Source organism: Mus musculus, chromosome 6, assembly GCF_000001635.26.
Source record: "Mus musculus strain C57BL/6J chromosome 6, GRCm38.p6 C57BL/6J".
Taxonomy (NCBI): Eukaryota; Metazoa; Chordata; class Mammalia; order Rodentia; family Muridae; genus Mus; species Mus musculus.
This window is the reverse complement of record NC_000072.6, coordinates 113088002-113104274: the sequence shown is the minus strand read 5'-3', so window position 1 is coordinate 113104274 and position 16273 is coordinate 113088002. Positions and strand designations below refer to the sequence as shown.

At 36.3% G+C, this 16273-nt stretch overlaps 1 protein-coding gene across 33 annotated transcripts in view; it reads right to left on the bottom strand.

The window, feature by feature from the left end:
* Positions 1 to 16273, bottom strand: part of Setd5 (SET domain containing 5) — a 76171-nt gene that overhangs the window by 49158 nt on the left and 10740 nt on the right. The gene's annotated exons all lie outside the window — the stretch shown is intronic.

Below are 16273 nucleotides of genomic sequence, written 5' to 3'. Positions count from 1 at the left end.
TAGTAGTCTAGGATATACCAAACAAATTTTAAGATTCAGGATGGTTATCAGAAGAATCCTAGAACTATTATTCCTTAATAATTTCACTTAAACTTCTTCTAGGCAATCAATAAGCATAGTTTAATCAACACTCACTTATCCCTTCTAAAATAAACCTGGTAGAAGATATCAATTAGTTGTTTGATCAGATAGCCATTTCTTATGCCCCCAACTTGCTTTGTTAAAAAAAAAAAAATCTATGTGTTTCACTTGCATGCTGTACATTAAGTGTATGTAGTGCCCACAGGGGCCAGAAGAGGGCATTGGATCCCCTCAGAATAGAGTTTCAGACAGCTGTAAGCTGCTATGTGGGTGCTAGGCCTTGAATCCAAGGTCCTGTAGAAGAAAAGCCACTGTTTTTAATTAACTGCTGAGCCATTTCTCCACCCTCTCTGACTTCTTTTAACTAGTCTTAGAGATCATGTAATTATCTAAAACCCACAATTGTGCAGCAATATATACTGATAGATATGAAGAGAAACGTAAGTGAGAGGGGTGGAGGGAGAGAGCTAAGTATGTGTGAGAGGGGTGGAGGGAGAGAGCTAAGTATGTGTGGATATAGAGGACATACAGAAACTTGTACCTCCTGCTCAACTTTGTTTTGATTTAATAACCACTTTAAAAGGATGTATACATGTACGTAACAGAAATCCTAAACAACATTGTATGACAAATATTATTTTGCATAAAAAAAGCAATGAACAAACTTTGATTTGGTAACCATAAACTGGTATTATTTAGGAAGAAAAAAAATCAGTGAGTAGTAAATATGGGGAAAAAAATCAGATTAAGGCATTTGGAGGTAAAAACAGAATTAGCATGATTCATATTAGTGGTTTCATACTAATGTAAGAAGAGTCACTAAAAGATGAAACAAGAAGCATTTTATGTGTTTAGAAGTCAATATAATGTCAAAGACCTCTAGACTAAAAAGACTCTCGTGAACACAGTAGGTAAAATATAATTATCAGCCAGGTGGTGAGGGTGGCATAAGCCTTTGATCCCAGCACACAGGAGGCAGAGGCGGGGGGGGGGGAATCCTTAAGTTCAAGGCCAGTCCAGTGTATATAGTGATTCCCAGGACAGCCAGACCTACCCAGAGAAACCCTGCCTCTAAAATCTGAAAAAGAAAGAAGTAAAATTATCAATACTATTAAAAAATAGCTAAATAAAACAAAAAGTATATGATACCAACTAAAATCAATTAACGAAGATTTTAAATAGTTACTGATTTGAGTCATGTGGATTTCATTTTGATAAATGAGACATTAATGTGGCAAAAGAAAACTAATTCTGAATGGTCAATTAGTCCAAAATTAAGACCATATAAAGGTATTACTTTTGCACCATTACTTGAGAAAGCTACCGATGCGATAAACTAAAGCAGCTTTCTGTAGTACCTGGGCCTCTTGAAACGGGGTGTGGCAAAATACCTGTTCTCATCCAACTCAGGGTGACACTGTTAAAACTAAAACTAAAATGCAAATGAAGTGAACTTTCCTATCGACTTGACACAATTCATGATCAGTGTGACTGCTCCACTTGCTGTCTTTGTACCAACTTGCAAATAAATATCCATCCCCCCTCAAGTAGCTAAACAAGAATTCTCAAAAAACACCCAAGCAATTGGGGAAATGACACAAAAATCTTCAAATGGCAAAACAAAGAGAACACTCACAAATAAACCCAAAGAGCATTTTGAAGGGTACTTCTTCTAATTTTAGTTAGATAATTTGCATTAAGAAAAGCCTAGAAGTTGTTTGACCAGATAACCACCAGAATCTGTCAGATGATCATTACTCAGAAGAATTCAAATCATGTGTTCTATGTCAGAAAAGGCCTTAAAAATTACTCAACAATATTAATGATTCTTTGCTATAGCCACCGCTAACATAGATTCATAAGCTAAATAGATTCATAAAAATAATTATTACCCATCCAACTACCTATTATCTACAGACACACATAGTTAATTTTCTCCCTATGATAGTAACTTTAAAAAAAGATGTATTACAAGGCAAAAATGAAAAAGTTACTTCAGGTAGTACCTCCTCTCAAGAGTGAATAAATTATTTTTACATTGCCTTATGAAATCTTAACACAATAGCTAGGCACACACACCCAGTAATCCCAGCATTCAATAGGCCAAGGCAGAAGGTTCAAGAGAGACCAGCCTGGACTACATACTTGTCTCAAATGCAGTGGTGAGATATTACACCAGCTATCTGGACAGTTGATACACAACTTTAAGAAACATTAAGAAGTTAGCTTATTAATTTCTCTTTGTAAATTCTTTTTCCTCTTGCCAATTGTTATATAACTGTACTACTGCTACTATTCTGATAAAGGCAATCTTAATAGGCCAGCTTGACCATGTTGTCCTAAATCATAATAATGGGGTTTCTTTTTAAATGTCTGTTTTGTCTGAATGTACATCTGAAAAGGGTATCAGCTCCCATCAAGCTATAATTATAGATGGTTGTGGGTACTGGGAATTAAACTTAGATTTTCTGGAAGAACAGCCAGGGCTCTTAACTGCTGGGTTATCTCTCAAGCCCCAATGATGAGGTTTCCTAATTCAAATTCTGATACACGAAACTCTCTTTATATGGTTCCTTCACTGAAAAATGATGTAAAATATAGCTATTTAAATGATAAAGAACTTTTACTAGATTATCCATATACAATCTTTTATTATAATATCTCATGTAAGAAAACATTTACTCTGGTTTATCAAGCTAAATTTTAGCTAGAGTAACTATTAATTTAATCTCCTAATTTGGAGATGTGTAAGAACTGTGTCTAGACAAAAATAATTTCAAAATATAATTTATTCCATTACTTAAACTCTTATCACCAGAACACAAATTATGGCAGGGATTAAAAAACAAAACTTTTTTTTTAAACCACTGCTGTAGTTCCAATGATTAAATACTATGCCTGACATATCAAGAGGAATCAAGAAATGTTTACTGAGTGATCCCATCATAGTAACCAAGTTCAACATTTACTAAAATTCAAAATATAACAAATGAAAAGGATTTGGGGCAGTCACCTTTGAGGTCCCCCAATTATCTGCGAGTAGCTCTGAAACCCTAGAAAAGGCTGAGACACAGTTTAATATATGAAGAAACATTGATGTGCTCAAAAAGTGGAACACTACAGATTAATAATTTTATTTCTGTATTACTTGTTACTTTCCATTTACATCTAACACAAAATAACTAAGGGAGGGAAGGAAATGGCCTTGGTTTCCAAGGTGATGAGATACTGCCCTTCTCTTCCCTTCTATCAAAACTGTTCCCCTCAGGATTCTCAAGTTTTTCTTGTCTTTCCATGGGGGTTCCAAACTCAGTAACTTTTACATTTCTGTTTTGTTTTGTTTGTTTTTAAGCAATTGCTATAGCCCACATCAGACTTAAACTTGTATCCTCCTTGGCTGACCCTCCCAAGTGCTATTATTGGCACACACCACCACATGGGGCACAGACCTCTTTTCATCAAATACCAGATTTACTTTGGATACAGGCCTAGCAAAACATATTAAATGATGACTCCTTTCTTTTCCCCATTCCATTCCTTATAAAAACTGGGGGCAGGGGGAATCGGTTCTACCTGGGGTCAATTCCATCAACTTACTATATCCCCAAAAGGAAAGGAAAATAGAGAACCTATTAAATTTGGGGAAAGAGAATGAAGAAAGGGAAGAGTAGGTGATCAGAATTTCTTAAATTCATGTTTTTATTTCACAAAGTCAAATATAGTACTGACCAAAATGAGCTCTCAATATCCAAAATAATAACAGGTCATAAACATGGAAGAAAGCTGTTCACAAGTCACCATCCATTAGAAGGCATGCCCTTTACATTTATGTGTGTGGGTGTGGGCGTGCGCATGTTTCCAATTTTTAAAAATCTGGAAAACAAAGTAATCTTTAGAAAAATATTTTCAAAAGTATATTCACAATTTTGAAGTGAAAAAAAAAAAGGTTTGAAGGTGACAGTAAAAAGAAGAAATAAAATAGTCAAGTATTCAGCAGCAGCAAGTAAGAGGAAGGACAGAGGCAAAGTAAAAATATAGTTTCACTCTGCCATCAATTATCAACCCACCAGATCTACAAAATACCGGATCCACTAACAAACCCAGCCTGTCTTCCAATACTGAGCACTCTTTTGAGAGTTACCATTTATATGTAGTTTCTAGACTTTTAAGATTTCAGAAGAAATGTATCAGACAGGTGAGGCGGAAGCAGCTGGGAGACAAGAGACCAGTAAACAGTCAACCCAATGAAAGAAACGCACAAGTCAGCTTTAGCAATCCTGTGAAGAGGACTGGCAGGAAGAAGAGTGCAGCTTTAGAAAGAGAACAGGCCTCGTATGCTTCAGACAGTCTTTGTACTGAGGCTGTGGACCTTGGCCACTCTCCCAGAGATGATGCAATCCTGATGAACAAGATCTGCTGCCAGACAAGCGATTGTTAGCAGCCTTTGCAGACAGCAACTCAGCCAAGAAGCAATCTCTGAGCAGCTCCCCATAAGCCACCAGAATGTCAAATTTCTTCCATTTCAGTCTCTGATAAAATAAAGGGAATATCCCTACCCCACGCATCCCAAGCCCTTTTCTTAGAGAGCCCTTTGTCTTCCCTGCTTTCCTTTAACTGTGTTTAAAGTCTCCACCACTCATAATTATATTTCAAATGAAACACCAAAAATATTTTTACTCTGATGAGCAGAATTCTCTAAACATATTAACGATAAGGCCTTTACAGTAAAAATTTATACTAATTTTCCTCAGTTTCCCAAGAAAAACCTGGGACACAATAGTTTCTTGTATAAAAACTGTTATGAAATCTGATACTCAATTATGACTCACAAAAATAAAGATAAATATTTAGACTAATCTAGGGTCAGAGAGGTATATTTTGAATTCTGAAATTACATGGAACTCAGTACATAAAACAATGTCATCTAGGAGAGAAAAAAGAAAATCTACTCTAGCTTAGGTCAAGATAAACATTAACAAAGTGTCTTTACAATGTTAGGTACAACGCCTCCTTTTCTAGGGGCAGCATGACTTCAGATCTTACTAGAGTTAATGATTATAATCCATTTACTTAGACTCCAGCTTAAATATACATTCAATTTAAAAATCTTCCCTAGAATTGTCATCATAGGCCCAATTTCTTTTCAGTTTAGGTACTGGGTTTTTCATATACAATATTGTTTCTCACCTTGTTAAAGACTTAGGTTAGGGAACTTCAACTACAGGAAGCCTCAAACCAAATTTCTTTTTAAAACCACCATCCTTAAACTGGGACACAATTCAAGATTCAGGTTTCTTACACATATATATTACTGAAAGCATTATGTTCAACCCTGTATTTAGATAATGGAAATTAACACATATAGCACAGCTCTGAAAATTCTTTAGTAGGCTAATGAGTAACTGAATTAAGAGAGAAAATTTGTACAAAGAGATAATTTGGTAGGGTACTTGCCTGGCACCACAAAGCCCTGAGTTTTCTTAGCCTTGCACAAATTTGGCATGGTGTTATGAGGCTATCTATAATCCTAGGACTTTGGAGGTACAGGTAGAATTATCAGAATTCCAGGTTATTCTGGGTTACATATAGCAAATTTTGGGCAAATTTGGGATATGTGAGCCCTGTCTTAAAAAACAAAACAAAACAAAAACCCTTCAAAAAAATTGCAAAGGGGTTGGGGGAAAAATTGCAATTTTATGATTGGATCTTTCCGTCTGCATGTGAGTTGAATTTTCTCTTAAATCAGTTTTTCTTATGACTATAAAATTTAAAAGGGGGGATTGAGAGAGTAGGGCTGGGAGGAGAAGAGGGGAGGAAAAATAAATTAATGAAAAACTTTTTTTTTTTTTTTTAACAAAGTGGGAACTCTTATGAGGACTTTAAAATGATAAAGTCTTGCAGGGCGTGGTGGCACAGGCCTTTAATCCCAGCACTCCAGAGGCAGAGGCAGGCAGATCTCTGAGTTCGAGGCCACCCTGGTCTACAAAGTGAGTTCCAGGACAGTCAGGGCTACACAGGGAAAACGTGTCTTGAAAAAACAACAACAAAAACAAGAAAGAAAGAAAGAAAGAAAGAAAGAAAGAAAGAAAGAAAGAAAGAAAGAAAGAAAGAACGAAAAAGAAAAAAATATGTAGTTTCACTTTCCCATCAATGAACAACCTACCAGATCTACAGAATACTGGATCCACTAGCAAACCCAGCTTGTCCTGCTTTACTCCTTTTTATTTTCTTTTGATTTTTCAAGACGGTTTTTCTGTGTAGCCCCGGCTGTCCTGGAACTCACTTTGTAGGCCAGGCTGGCCTTGAATTGAGTAATCTGCCTGTCTCCGCCTCCCAAGTGCTGGAATTAAAGGCGTGCTCCACCACGGCTTTACTCCTCCTTTTACTACACACACACACACACACACACACACACACACACACACACACCAGTTCAAAATGTGGGTTTTTAATGCATACAATCAGCTTTCTGCAGAACTCATGTACCATCTGAATTATATGCTTATCCATTTCTAGCCAAAACCCAACTATCCCAAGGGAAAAAAAACTAGCAGTACTACTTTTTTTTGCTTTGGGAGAAAAGGATATTAGGAAAAATGATTACATAAGGAGCTAGAAATTTTGTGATATAGCCCACAATTTAGCTCAATGACTCCAGAAACATTGTATTACACAGATGACTTTTTTTTTTTTTGGTTGTTTTAGATGACTTCTAAATGTATCAATATAAAATAGTTATTTTCTTTTTTCCTGCTTCATATTTTCTGTGAATCCTCAACTTGCTTGGCAATTTATGTCTCAAGTAGGTACAACAGAAAGAATACTGTCCCGCTCTAAGAAACACATGGAGAAGAATCTGCAGTAGGATATTTATGAAGCTTGTAGAATTAGAAGAATCTACAAAGAAAGAAGTGCCACACTAATAACTTGAATGTGGCTAAAAATAGCTTCCGCCTTTCCACACCCAAAAAGTATAGGAAGAGGAAATGGGAAAAATATGACAAAGAAGTAAAAAACCCCACAATAAAACCCAAACAAAAACCCAAAAGATATAGGCTGGGTGTGGTGGTAAAAGCCTTTAGTCTCAGTCCTAGAAAGGCAATCCCTGTGAGTTCCAGGTCAAGGTGGGCACACAGTGAGACCGTCTCAAAATAAAAACCAACAAACCAAACAGTAAAAGGGAGAGAAAGGATAAATACTACAGGAGTATTTATAAATATTCAGAGATCTGGTGAGAAGCTCACCTAATTTACACAATAGTAAATTGGGCTTAACTGTGAAGATAGTGAATACAGGAAATAGATCCAGGAGTTGTAGAAAAAAGAAAGAAAGAGAAACAGATTGGCATAATCTGAAATATGTGACTTAACAATTCAAGCCAAGATAAAATTTCCTTTTCTTCTAACTCTTGTTTATCCTTTGGTTTCTTAAAATTTACATTCTCTCTAGGGGATTCTGGAACTGGTAAAATGTCTGTAAAGCTTCGCTTACTATGAAGCAATTTTAAGACCAATTAAAAAGAAAGTCCTACTTATAATGGCTATGATAGAGGTCAAGGCGTACATTTACCTTTCCTAGATAGTTATTTACATGTACTAGGAGGCATACCTCATAATTGTACTGGCTTAAATAAATTCAACTTCATAAAAATAGTTTTAGGACTTAGAAGATGGTTTTTAAAAACCTCTGTGTGAACACACAAGTATGCAGGTCAGAGGAAGACTGATACCTGAAGTTATCAGGCGATTCTGGTGACTTTCCTGTCTGGACTCTCTTACAGGCTGGAATAACAGACCTGTACAGTTTTGCATGGGTTTACTCAAACCCAGCTCTCATGCTTGTGAGGCAAGTACTTTTAATCACTGAGACATCGCCAAACCTTGATTATTTTACAGACAAAAACATAATTAGAAAAAGATTAACTCAGGGAACTGAAGGTATAGCTGAGTGGTAGAGTGCTTGCCTAGCATTCAATAAGCTCTGGGTTGTATGAGTAACAATGAAAGGGGGAATTTACTCACAAGAAAGTCACAAATACAGCAGATTTCAAAAGAAAATTAAGATTTTAACACGTAGCTTTTATTTATTAAACTAATTACGTTGGGTAGCAATATCTAAATTAAAAGTGTGTTTATTAACAAGTCCAGAATCTTCCAGCTCTCTGGGGGAATTTATATTATGTAGCTTTACCTTGAGTTTTATATATGCAGATTTCCCACTTCTCCCTTTATCAATGACAACAAACAATTACTATGAACATAAAAGCTATCTGAAGGTGTGTCTTCCATCTTAGGTACTCTGTAGGCTGATTTCAAACTCCAATTCACCTGCCTCTACCTCCTGCATGCTAATAATAGGGATGTACCAAAACACCTAGAGTTTTATATGGTGATAGGAATCAAGTCTAGAGCTGTTTGCATGGTAGGCAAGCACTTTTACCAACTAAGCCACATTATCAGCCCTGAAGCCGCCTTCTTCTTCTTTTTTTTTTTTTTGAGACACTTGGTCTCACTATATTGTTCTGGCTGGCCTAGAACTCCTCAAACTTAAAAGATCCTGCCTCCTCCACCCAAATGCTGGATTTAGGATGTGGAATCATCACCTCACCCTGTCCTTGAATATGTTTAACTCTTTAGGTTTACTCATGTGACAAGAATTACATGTTGACAACCACTTACAAGAAAAACAAAAATCATACCAAACCAAAAATACCTCTTAACTATGTTTCTTCCTATAACTGAGTCAAATTCTGAAGGGAAAGTAACCCTCCTGTCTGCTTAAAAGCCAATCCACTGCATTGTTTACCAGGGGAGTTTCTTGTGTAAGTAGCTTGTTGTTTAGAAAACACAAACTTTTTCTTACCGTAATAAAGGAAAATATGATAGAAGATTTCTCAAATGACAGCTAAGGACAGTAACACCAAAGAAACCTTAAGCATAATACTCTGATGTGTACAAGAGGCCTCCTCACTGCAGTGGTCCGGCTCTATTACAAAGATGCTTATAAAGTATACAATCATAACTGGGTGTGCTGGGCAAATGGCAGGAATTCTACAACATGAAGAGACAAAGACTTTTTCTAAGTTTAAGGTTAGTCTACATACCAAGTTTCAGGCTGACTAGAGCCACACAGTGATACTATATATTGCAAACAAACAAACAAACAAAAAACCTATCATTAGAAGAACATAAAAAACAGAAGTAAAATTCTCGTGTATCCTCTTAAAAGAGAAAAGGAATAGTCTGACTGGTTTTGTAAACTGGTTTTGATATTTAACGTGACCATATTTAAATATGTACTTCTTCAATGATACTGTAGCACTGTTCTATTGATTCATTATAATTTAAATGATTCTTCAGCAGGCAGATACTCATTTTTGGTACTCTGCAGTGTTGCACTGAACATCCATTCATGTACTGAGAACTTTGTTTACACTATATATACAAGTCTTTACTCAGACAAGAACTGCTTCATAGGTGGGCTTCATAATAGTTTGTTACCCTTTTCAGACCAAAAAATTAGCTGAATCTGGTATATGTTGCTTTCTTAAACAAATTCTAGGATATCTGTAGTTCTTATACTTTTCATATAATCAATGGAATAATGAAAAACAGGTGCTGTTAAGGAGTGGTCATTGATATCCATAATAACCTGATAAAGACCATACAACTTTTCCTCAAAAACAAAAACAAACAAAAAAATCAAAATATGATCTAAAGTATCCAGAAACCCAAGTTTTTGCTCTATATATATATCTTCTGAACTGCAACTAGTCTGGAATAAAGGAGGCTCAAAAGCAACTTATGGTATACAGATATCTGGAAGCTTTGCCTCCCATTACCAGGAAATAAGAATTTGCAATCACTATAATAAGGGATAACTCTCAATAACTTCCCATTTATTTCCTCTTCTGACAAAGCAGCCTGAAGGAAAAAAAACTCAAAATATATCTAAACAACAAATGGAAGAAAGTGAAGATTTTAACAGCACAGTCAAAGGTTCCTGAAATCAGAAGAGTGACATGGTATAATGAAAAGATCTTGAAATCGACAGATTTGATATACCATATTATTTAGCTGTGTGGTCATTCTAATTAAATCTGTTATAATTCACCTAAGTGCATGGTTCTAAGAACTTAGCACATTACAAATTTTGATATACAGCTTTCCAATACAAAAGGAATAGAATAGGAACTAAGATGAAAACAAACAAGGAACTCCTTCTTCTAAGGCAACCGTTTCAAGTGAAGTTGAGGAATGGACAGTTTTGTTCCATGTCACTAGTGATGCTAAGGCCTGAGTAGTAAACAGGCTTATTTAAATACCAGGTCAGATTTCTTTGGTAAAGCTTCAGTATTTGGCATAAATCTGGTATTTATGAGATGCTTCACCAAAAATTCAGCCAACTCAAAGATCTACTATATACTGAACATATTAATAATTAACAAATTTACCTCCTCAATCTTCCAGTCAAGAAGGCTTTCCAAACTTTGTAGACTTCTTTAAAATTTTAAAAATTGTGATATATCTCAGTCTGGTCTATAAAGGAAGTTCCAGGGCAACCAAGGCTACACCCTGTCTCAAAACAAAACCAGAAAAACAAACAAACAAAAAATCCCTACTCTATATAGGCCACTATATTTTTATTGAGCCACTCCATTTCGTTGTTGACTGGAAATATGTGATGGTCAGGAGATGAACTTGGCTCATAGTACATACAGTAAACAACAGGGAGAAACCAAACCATCTGGTTCTGTTTGGAGTTTTGTTTTTATTTTGAGATTGGACCCTATTCTGAAGCCCAGGCTGGCTTCCAACTCTAAACGAGTCTGTCTTACCTACACCAACAAGTATTCAGATTACAGGTATACCCGCTGATTCTGCTATTGTAGTCTGCTTGACCAGGTCCCACTATGGTCAACTTTTACTCTAAATTTAAAATGTTTTATAAGGAAGATTTTTAAATAGGCACAAAACTGAAATAATTCTAGTTCATATAGTCATTAGCCAGTTTTACAAATCCTACAACTGATTTTCATTCCAAAGCAAATCACAGATAGCCTATCATAAGCAATACTTCAGCATGTATATACAAATAATAGCTGTCTTCAGACAGACCAGAAGAGGGTATCAGATCCTATTACAGATGGTTGTGTGCCACCATGTGGTTGCTGGGAATTGAACTCAGAACCTCTGGAAGACTGAGACAGTGTTCTTTATTGCTGAGCTATCTCTCTAGGCCCCATGGGACAATCTTTTGGGAGCTGGTGCTCTCCTTCCAACTTTAAGTGAGATCTAGAGACTGATCTCTAGTTGGACAGCACAGCAAGAATTTTTAACCTGATTACATTTCTGAAGTAAACACTGGCATATTTATAAAATGAGAGACCTGCCTAGTATGATAATGAAAACATGTAGTGAAACTTAGGTGTTGGAGGCAGTCAGATTCACAAGTTCAATGTCAACCTGGGCTACAAAGACTTAAAGGAAGAGGGACTGGGAATATAGCTCTGTGGCAAAACACTGCTAAGTACAGGCAAAGCTCTCAGAAGCTTCAAATTTCAGCTAAGTACCAATTACTCCTTTTTAAAAAAAACAATTAGTTATTTTCATATAATCAATGGAATAATAAAAATCAGGTGCTATTTACAAAATTATGAACATAACCCTAAGTAAGGTTGAAGTTTAAAAACTAATCAGATACGCACAGCAGAATACCAACTTTCAAATTAAAAGCTACCTTTTACTGATTATTCTGTACCAGAAAGTTTTTCTATATTCCATTTCCATGTAACATTTATAATAACAACTCTATGAGGAAGGCACTATTTCTATTAGGGCAAATTAAATTTGCCAAGACACTTGAATCAGGCTGGGCAGTGGTGGCGCACGCCTTTAATCTCAGCTCTTGGGAGGCAGAGGCAGGTGGATCTCTGAGTTTCAGGACAGCCAAGGATACACAGAGAAATCCTGTCTTGGAAAAAAACAAACTAGAATCTGGGTCTGAAGAGATGGCTCAGCAGTTAATAGAGTGCATACTGCTCTTGCAAAAGAAGTAAGTTCAATTCCCAGCACAAATGTTGGACTGCTCACAAATACTTAATTCCATCTCTAGGAGATCCTGCACCACCTTCTTGCCTTCAAGTACCTGATTTTTTATTTTATTAACGTGTGCACACACATTAACAGAAGCACCAGAACATGAATTAAAGTCTATACAATTTCAGAGCTCCCATATAGTTTTGTGTGGGCTGAAGTGGGGACAACTCAAAGTGTACCTATTTGCTTTCTTTTTAATTTAAATTTATATACAAAAATACACACCATATATTTTTCCCTTTTAGAACCTTCACATCCTTGTAATCACTATTTCTTCACTGACTCACCTGTTGTGAGTTTAATAATGTTAGTCTACTTATTACAACTTGATAGTGTTAAAATGTGAAACTGTAACTCTTAGGATATCTCAGTTAGCAAGAATAAAACATTTAACTCATTTTTAAAACACCTGAATTCATCTGAAATGGTACTTTTTATAAACATTCATGAAATGTCTGCTAGCCGGGTGTGGTGGTGCAGGCCTTTAATCCCAGCACTTGGGAGGCGGAGGCAGGCAAATTTCTGAGTTAAGATACACAGAGAAACCCTGTCTCGAAGAAAAAAAAAAAAAAAAAGGAATGTCTGCTGAGGAGCTACTGCAGCAGTGGCGTCCACCAGGAACAAACATGACCTAGCATTTCAACACACATTTTTAGAAGAAAAAGGCGTATTTCTACCCCAATAAATTATACTAAGTCAAGAAATCCTGGTTTCTAAGAAACTCTATGCCACTACTTTTATGGTATAAAACTATCTATTGAAAAATTATTGAAAATCTAAAATGAGATAGTTTGTATTAACTTACTTTTTAGACACTTAAAACAGAAGTATCCTGAGAAAATACCACTGTGAGTTAGCAAGATGGTTCACATTTGATCCCCAGAATACATATGCCAAGAAAACTAACTCACGAGTTAACTTCTGACTTCAGGCATGTAAATGTGCATGCCTCCCCAAAAATAAATGTAAATGCAAAAAAATACACCTCTTCTTTATAAACATATATTCTTTATTAAACAGTATGTTTAATAAAGAATAGGTGAAGTCTGAGTGTGTGACAGAAAGAGAACAGGGATGAAGTCCTCAGGGCTAAAAGCAGGATTTTTTTTTATCATACTTAGCTTTCTATATTTTACATAATAACTAGAAAAATATTTTATTTACTTGCAAAGCAAAAGGTAATCCCTGAAAAATCTGAAAGTGAAATAAAAATTACTTCACTAAGTTTCTAGCTGGTGGTATAATCAGAGCACACACCAAAAAATTTAAAATGCTGTAATTTAGATGACTATATTCGAAGGGATATGTTTTAAAGAAAAGTAAACAGAATAAAGCAAACCATTCAACTTTTAGTAATCATATTGTTCTACTAATCTGAAACTGTTTCAAGTATACTGTGGCAAAAATAAAGTGAAGAAATATGTTGGTGTCACTGGAAATTGGGAGTTGTGCACAGAAAAAAAGATCAGTTTACATTAACTATGTGGTACTGAATTTGAAATATAAGTAGTCGGGTGTTTTAAAAAAAATCATTTTTAAAGCTTTGCTTATTTAAAAGATCTAGAAACAGATCAATTAAAGACCAATGAACATTCCTTGTCTCTAAGGATCATTTACCATTAAAACAAACCAAGACTGTGTGAGACAACCAAAGTAGAAAGGAAGACCTGAGGTTCTAGGGCAAGCCTGTGCCCAAGACCCTGTCACAAAAGGAAAATGAAACACCCTCACTCCACACATGCACAACCACACAACCCAGCAACTGTTTGGGGTGAAAAATGGTAAAAATGATCCTAAAACATTGGGTTATAATAGAACACAAGAACTAGAGAGCAATGAAACAAGCAAGGAAGCTACTAAGATGAATTTAAAGGATTTATTTAGCTAACAGCTAAAGGCAGTATAATCTGAATATGTCAAAAATACAGCAGAATGCTAACACATTAAACATATTCAAAACCATGAGCACAAAACAGTAGTATTTCACTGCTAGACTCCCTCAAGGGGCACCCTGAGTTTCCTATTTTCTGACTGTATATCCATGAGTATATGGATATCCTGTTTTCAGCTGATTGTGAAAATTAAAGAAGCAGTTTTGAAAACACAGCTGTCTTCTATTAAGATACTAAAGAGATTTGCAAAATTGTAAAATAATGTAATTAAAAAAATAGAAAGTTATTGTTCATATCAAGCTGGGTGGTGGTTGTGAAAGCCTTTAATACCAGCATTCAGGAGGCAGAGGCAGGCAGATCTCTGTAAACTAGGTGCCAACCTGGTCTACAGAGTGAGTTCCAGAACAGCCAGGGCTACACAGAGAAACCCTGTCTCAAAACAAACAAACAAACAAACAAACAAACAGGCATGTCAACAATACTCCTTGTTTTTAAAAGCCTTGTTAGTGGGCTGGAAAGATGGCTCAGAGGTTAAGAGCACTGGTTGCTCTTCCAGAGATCCTGAGTTCAATTCCCACAAACCACATAGTGGCTCACAACCATCTATAATGAAATCTGATGCCCTCTTCTGGCCTGCAGGCATACATGCAGGCAGAATGCTGTATATGTAATAAATAAGTCTTTTTTAAAAATTCCTATTAGTAATTAAAAACTTTAAGGATTTATCTCTCTTTTTTTAAAGATTTATTTATTTATTATAATAAATAAGTACACTGTAGCTGTCTTCGGACACACCAGAAGAGAGCATCAGATCTCATTACAGATGGTTGTGAGCCACCATGTGGTTGCTGGGATTTGAACTCGGGACCTTCGGAAGAGCAGTCAGTGCTCTTACCCATTGAGCCATCTCGACAGCCCAGGATTTATCTCTTAAGTGTACAAGTGTGCATGCCAAGGAGGCTAGATGAAGGCACTTGTGAGCTACCTGCATGAGTGCCTGAAACTGAACTCTTTCTCTGGAAGAGCAGCATATGTTCTGGATCACTAAGCCATTGCTCCAGAATTATTCTGGTTTTAACTTCAAGTACTAAATCTTAGTGTAGAGAACCACTCAAACACTAATTCTTTGGGAACTCATGGGAACTCATGTTTAATACTTTAAAGTGTGAGGGTAGTTGATCTAGGCCACCAATATCAACAGTTGTTTAATATCATAATTAGGCAAATACTATGAAATTCAACAAAGTACATACTACCATTATAAAGTATCCCTGCAATCTAACTCATCACCAATTCATATGAAATATAGGTATAAGGATATCTCTCAGTAAAATGTACTAATGACAATCTAGCCTTTAAACCCAAAAAATTAGAAACTGTAAAACAGCATTTAAAAAAATATACACAGGACACAAAAGAAAAGGAGGTAAAACCTACAGACTCAAACCAATAAAGCCCAATATATTGACCTTACCTTAAAAAGTGATTTCTCCCGGGGCCTAGCAAACACAGAAGTGGATGCTCACAGTCAGCTATTGGATGGGTCACACGGCCCCCAATGGAGGAGCTAGAAAAATTCCCCAAGGAGCTAAAGGGAACTGCAACCCTATAGGTGGAACAACAATATGAACTAACCAGTACCCGGGAGCTCTTGTCTCTAGCTGCATATGTATCAGAAGATGGCCTAGTCGGCCATCAGTGGAAAGAGAGGCCCATTGGTCTTGCAAACTTTATATGCCCCAGTACAGGGGAACGCCAGGGCCAAAAAGGGGGAGTGGGTGGGTAGGGGATTGGGGGGGGTGGGTATGGGGGGAATTTTGGGATAGCATTGAAAATGTAAACGAGGAAAATACCTAATAAAAAAATAAATTAATTAAAAAAAGTGATTTCTCTCTACATGGGGTGTTCTGCCTGTATTTATGTGTCAGAACCACAGGTGTGCCTGATGACTGTGGAAGCCAGAAGAGGGTGTCAGATTCCCTGGAACTAGAGTTACAGAGGGTTGTAAGCTACCTTCTGGATGTTGAGACCCCAACCTGGATCCTCTATAAAAGCAGCAAGTGCTCTTAACTGCTGAGCCATTTCTCCAGTCCCATTATGGCCCTTAACCAAGTGAATTTGAGTAGGGTGTGGTAGGAGAATCTAGGGCTTATACCACCTTCCCTGCTCTAAATAAGGTATTTTAAACTAACAATTTTATAA